Here is a 6123-nt window from a genome sequence, read left to right as displayed (position 1 = left end):
ACATTTATTAATTATTTTTATTAAAATATATATCATGTTAATCTCACAAATTTATTTTTTAACATGCCACGTCAGTTTACCGTTACACGTTAATGGAAATTAACGACTTGAAAACTAAAATATTATAACGCGATAACGTAAGTAATTAAAATGTAACTTAGAAAAAAAAAATAAGTATTTTAAAAATTTACCCAAAAATATAATTTCACCACCTCTATTTTAATTTTAAAACCTCGTTTTTTATAAATATTCAAACATCAATAAGTTGATTTTTTATTTTTAACCGAGAATTAGTCCCGGTGTGAATAATGTGCTACCGCTTAACGAGAAGATTCTCGGGCATAAGCGAAAACCTTTCCCTCTAAAAATCATTCAAATATATATTAATAAATTAAATAAATAAAACATATCGGATATTCAGTCTGCTTTATCAATAAAAAGCATGTAAATACATCTGCTACGTTCAGCATACTTATACGATTACATTCTTCAATTAGTGTAAAAATTTTAAATCAAAAAATTAAACCAATATGCCATTCCCAAAACATCATCGCAAAGTGTTATTATCAGATATGAAATTACCAACTCAAACAACAACATATCAACTCAGACTTGCTTATATCTCCTGATAAGTCGTGTTGCAGGTTGAATTAATATTTGAACCATAAATATGTCCCAATTTTTCTTGTTTGGTCTCCAAATATGTTTTGTTGTCTTTAGTTATTGGGTTCAATAATGGAAGCCTGCCGGAAATCGCCAAACCATAACCTTTAAGACCGACGTACTTTGCTGGATTGTTTGTCATCAGACTCATTGTATGAACACCAAGATCTCGTAGTATCTACAGAAAATCGAACACTACATTCAGCAATTTAACAGTGCGAGCAAGTGAAGGAAACTGTGTTTTATAGAATTCAACACTGCACATATGGTGTAGGTAACAAAGACAAATGGCTAAAGAAATCTTACTTGTGCACCGATGTCGTATTGCCGAGAATCAATAGGTAAACCAAGCTCTTCATTGGCCTCAACTGTGTCGTGTCTAGAGGTGAGCATGGGTCGAGCCACCCGGCCCGGTTTGAAGGTCCGCCCAAAATTTGGAAGGGTTTGGACAAAAATATAGGCCCAAAAAATGGGTTTGAACAAAAAAATAAGGCCAGTTTAAAAAAAGGGATGGGTCTCGGGTAAGGCATTTTTGGCCCAGGCCCGACTCGGCTTGAATTCACTAAAAAATAAAAAAAATTAATTTTTTAATATTATTTTCTTGTTATTTTCTCCTTATTTTGCTACCATTTTACTATTATATTGCTATTATTTTGTTGTTATTATTTGGATATTGTGTAAAACTTATTTTATTGTTAATTTTGTTATTATTTTAAAGATATTTGCTTGTTAAGTTGCATCTATGTTAGTGTTATTTAAGTATACATATTTTTTTAAAAAAAATTTAATTTTTTGAGAAATATTTATTTTGATGTTTTTATTATTATTTATGTATTATATATATTTTAAAATTATATAAAAATTAATATGGGCGGGTCAGGTCGAGTTTGGGCAAAATTTTAAGTCTATTTTTCGAGCAGAACCGAGCTTGAAGTCTAACAAACGGGCCTAAATTTTTAGTCGAACCTGGCCCAACCCGTCCCATGCTCACATCTAGTCGTGTCGATTATCTTGTAGTTATAAGCACAAAGCTTGTGGCCTAAACCGATCTCTCTACCTTCATGTCCACGAAGATAAACTAATACACCCCGTCCACTTGCCTCAATTTGCTTCATTGCTAGTGCTAACTAGTTTCCACAATCACATCTGGCAGACCCAAATACGTCGCCGGTAAGGCACTCGGAGTGTACCCTCACGAGAATATCTTGGCCATCACTAATTTCACCCTGCACGTTACGCAGTCCAGTCGTCAACGTCCTACTCATACAACCTGGTCAGACTGATAAAGTTTTCGCATGTGGCTAATGACACAACAAACTATAGTAACGGCATATAAGAATACTTTTGAATTCCCAGATTTTAGAACTGGTTAGTGTTGCTTACTAAACAAAAATAAGAAACAGATAAGGTAGTGAATATTCAGATGAAATACTGACTTTAACCATCGCTATGTGCTCAATCCCATCTAGCAATGACCTATAACAGTATGCTTTAAATGGACCCTACATTGTGGGTATCAACGCAGCAGCAGCCAGCTCCACCAGCCTCTCTCTTTTCCTTCTATATCTGTCAATTATTGTAATATAAATAACTTCACTAAATGGGTCACTTTGATAGCCAACAAATGGAAGAATAAAGATCAGTTGTGATGATGATGATGTTCCTCCATAGCTGCTATAAAAGAGTTGGTCACCGTTCTAACACGTTTATGTTCACCTTCAAAGAAACATTTTCCCTATACTTAAGTCATAACCTTATAAACACCAATGCTTTAGTTTGAGTAGACTTAAGTGGTAAGAAGAGCAAGTAAAGGCCCTAACTTTAACAACAAGATCACCCCTTAGGAAAAAGGATACCATCAGTGTACCTGATTATATCAGCGATAGAAATAATCTTCAATTTTTCAGCCTGAGCGAATTCACGAAGCTTTGGCAACCTAGCCATTGAGCCATCATTATCCACAATCTCACATAAAACTGCCACAGGTTCTAGCCCAGCTAATACAGCTAGATCAACAGAAGCTTCTGTGTGCCCAGCTCTTTTTAGCACCCCTCCCTCCCTGTACTTCAGGGGAAAGATATGACCTGGGCGATTGAAATCTTCGGGTTTTGAGTCTTTAGACGCCAGTGCCAGTACGGTTGTCGCCCTATCACAAGCAGAGACACCCGTTGTTGTACCATGCTCTGCAACCTGTATGAAATCAATGTAGTTTATCTCCAAACAAGGATACCAAGCACAACAATGAAACAAGAATCCACCATTAAATGAAAGTCTCATATTGTAATAAAAACCCTCGTATTTTGGCAAATATAAAAGGTGTAGCTTTCACATGTACTTTGAATAAAGCGAAGAACATACCACTGACACAGTGAAAGCCGTACAAATTTTTTCCTCATTCTCCTTCTGGGTTACCATTAATGGTAGCTCTAACCTCTCCAAATCTTCAGCTTTCATGCTCACACAAACAATTCCAGTTCCATGCTTGACAATAAAGGCCATGGCCTCAGGAGTTGCCATTGATGCTGCCATTATCAGATCACCCTCATTTTCTCTATCTTCATCATCTACAACAATTACTAACTGCAAATTTTCCTCAATTAGCAGTGTGATAATAACATCGAATTCAAACATGTAACTAGTGTAAAAGCCCAAATTTGCTGGGCCCATTGTCCAAATGAAATAAAATACAACAAACCCAAAATTCAATCCCAATAAATCAAATCCCATAGCCCAAATACCACCAGCCCAATACTCAACTAGCCCAACATAAAAAAAAAAGGGAAACAGATATATACTTATATTACATTACTGTAAATATTTTATATGTTGTTTATTTACATCATTATTGTAAATATTTTATATATATATATTTTTGTACATTTCCTAATATTTTCTTTTATTGTAGATATTATTATTACTATTATATTACATTACTATTATTATTGTTATCTATTTATTTATATTTATATTTAAAATTTCGGTACATATATATACTTATATATTTTTATATATTTTACAACTTATGTACATACCTATATATTTATATACATATTTTCATTTTCATAAATATATACACATACACATTTTTCTCTAATATACATATGTATATATATATACTCATATACATTTCTTACTATATCTTATAATTTATATATATATACACGTACATATTCTCTATTTATTTTAAATATTTTTTTATATTTCATATTTTCTACATGCATATATATATACTTATCTATTTACATATTTTAATTCATATACATATACATGTATACATATTTACATATATTTTTATATTTAATAATCTCACAATACGTATACATACATAGATTTTTCATATTTTCATAATTTTGTGTACATTCATGTATATACGTTCTTTACATATATTCATTATTTATTTATTTATCTTCATTTTCATTATTATTTATATTTAATAATCTTATTTCCGTTGCTATTATTCGTGTTGTTTTTATGCCATCATATTCATTATTGTTTTGCTATGCATATTAACACCATACATCAAAAAGAAATTTTTTAATTAAGGAAATATTTTGCGTTTGGAAAATTCGAGAAAACGTGCCCTAACGTGCTGGGTTTCGGTTTCTCGTTCGACCAAATAGCCGAATATCTTTTTTAAACTTTCAAAATAAGGTAATATTTCGTATTTAGAAAATTCGAGAAAATCGTGCCCTAACTTACTGAGCTTCGATTCTTCTCGCGTTGATCTTAAATAACCGAACATCCTTTTGAAATTAAAATAAATGAGGTTTAAACAAAAAATAAAGGCAAGCTTACTCTCGAAAATACGATGTGTTGTATCCTAACTTACTAGACGTGACATCTTGTTACTTCGAGATAAGGAAGCATTTTCCATTTTGATTTATTTGAGTAATTTTAAAATAACAATATAAGGAGGGATCGTATTTTAAATTCTTTTGAGTTTTTAATTTTCGACACCAAGACATTAAGAAATCAACTAGGTACCAATTTTGGACGTATCGAGGGTGCTAACCCTTCCTCGTGCGTAACCGACTCCCGAACCTGTTTTTGGATTTCGTAGACCAAACTCGTTGTTTTAATAAAATCAAATTGTTTATCAAAAACAACCATTTTACGAGGTGACCCGATCACACCTCATCAAAAAAAGATTGGTGGCGACTCCCAATTTCGTTTCATTTTCAAAATCCAAGTCGACCCCGTTTTCATCCAAAAAATGGTGTCAACAACTAGGATAGACAATCCTTTCCTTGACGAATATCTTCAATGGCTTCCTGGATGGAAGCAAACCCTTGTGTAGGATGACCCAAGTCGTATTCATCAGCAAAGAAACCATTAGTCACAAGAGTTATTTCGGCTGCAAGTGTTTCGAAACTTATGGCATTAGGCTGTACCTCAATCCCAGCTTGCTGGTCAACAAGTCCATCGACAAAACTAGCCTTCCCTACAACAACTCCAATACTCTTAGGATAAGATAGCACATCCCCTTCTCCTGATACGAAAGCAGCTCTGACTTTACCACACCCATGAAACTCAAGCCCATCTTTCTTGTACAACTACTTGCAAACAGAAAAGGGTTGCACCTATTTGCTGTAGTTACTAGATTCCCATAATCGTACCGTCAAAATTAAACAGAAGGATAAAAAGAAATGAACCATGAATACTTACCACCAAAATATATAGCTAAGGAAATCCAAACCCAAATATTCAGAAAGAATACTTAAGAAATTGTTTTACTTTCATAGTCAACTAGTCCTGTTTCCTTATATAACACACTTTAAGAAATGGTCTCAGAGAACTCAGTTAACAAATTTCTGATATTTAAATGATGAAAATTATCAACCTTTATTCCAATTAACCAAAGATTCCAAAGCATACAAAGGAAACCCCCGAAGAAACATTATTTAATTAAAATTTACATATTAAACATAATTGGAAAAACAAAAATGTTATGGGAGAAAAAGAAAGAAGTTAGTGTAAATTGGAGAGAGCCATTGAGGAAGAATTGAGATTAATGATATGAAAGAAAGTTTAGAGCTTTATTGGAGAATCATGGTCATAGCCACCGCCATGAAGTGGGGAAGAGCGAGGAAAAGCGCTGAGTTTTGTGTGGATGATTCAAAATTTGAGCTGACGTGGATCTTTTTGGATAATTATTTCTCATTTACCACCTTCATATCCTTGACTTTGTCTTTATGAAATGATCCTAAAGGATCGGATTTTGGGTAAGGTATCTAATAATAGTATTTATTTTGTTTTAAGTTTAATATTCAGTCATTGATTAGGGTTTCATCATTTCCTGTAATCTTCGAAATTTTAAAACTTTTAAAAATTTATTAACCTACCTGAATTAATCTCGTTTGATTCATGACAAATACTATAGTAATATTCTTTTTCTTTATTTTAGTTCAAATAAATTTAAAAGAAAACAAAAATAATAAATAAAATACAATACCAACACTA

General features: G+C 32.6%; 1 long non-coding RNA gene and 1 pseudogene across 1 annotated transcript; both read right to left on the bottom strand.

The window, feature by feature from the left end:
* Window positions 1–412: 412 nt before the first annotated feature.
* Window positions 413–1333, bottom strand: LOC121208252 (uncharacterized). Its single transcript, XR_005903223.1, has 2 exons — window positions 970–1333; window positions 413–841 (listed from the first exon to the last, which is right to left on the bottom strand). It is a non-coding gene; the product is annotated as an uncharacterized lncRNA (long non-coding RNA).
* A 116-nt stretch (window positions 1334–1449) lies between these two features.
* Window positions 1450–5747, bottom strand: LOC121208251 (bifunctional riboflavin biosynthesis protein RIBA 1, chloroplastic-like; annotated as a pseudogene).
* Between the last annotated feature and the right edge of the window lie 376 nt (window positions 5748–6123).

Source organism: Gossypium hirsutum, chromosome A10, assembly GCF_007990345.1.
Source record: "Gossypium hirsutum isolate 1008001.06 chromosome A10, Gossypium_hirsutum_v2.1, whole genome shotgun sequence".
In the NCBI taxonomy this organism is placed as follows: Eukaryota; Viridiplantae; Streptophyta; class Magnoliopsida; order Malvales; family Malvaceae; genus Gossypium; species Gossypium hirsutum.
This window is presented reverse-complemented; position numbering and strand designations above follow the sequence as displayed.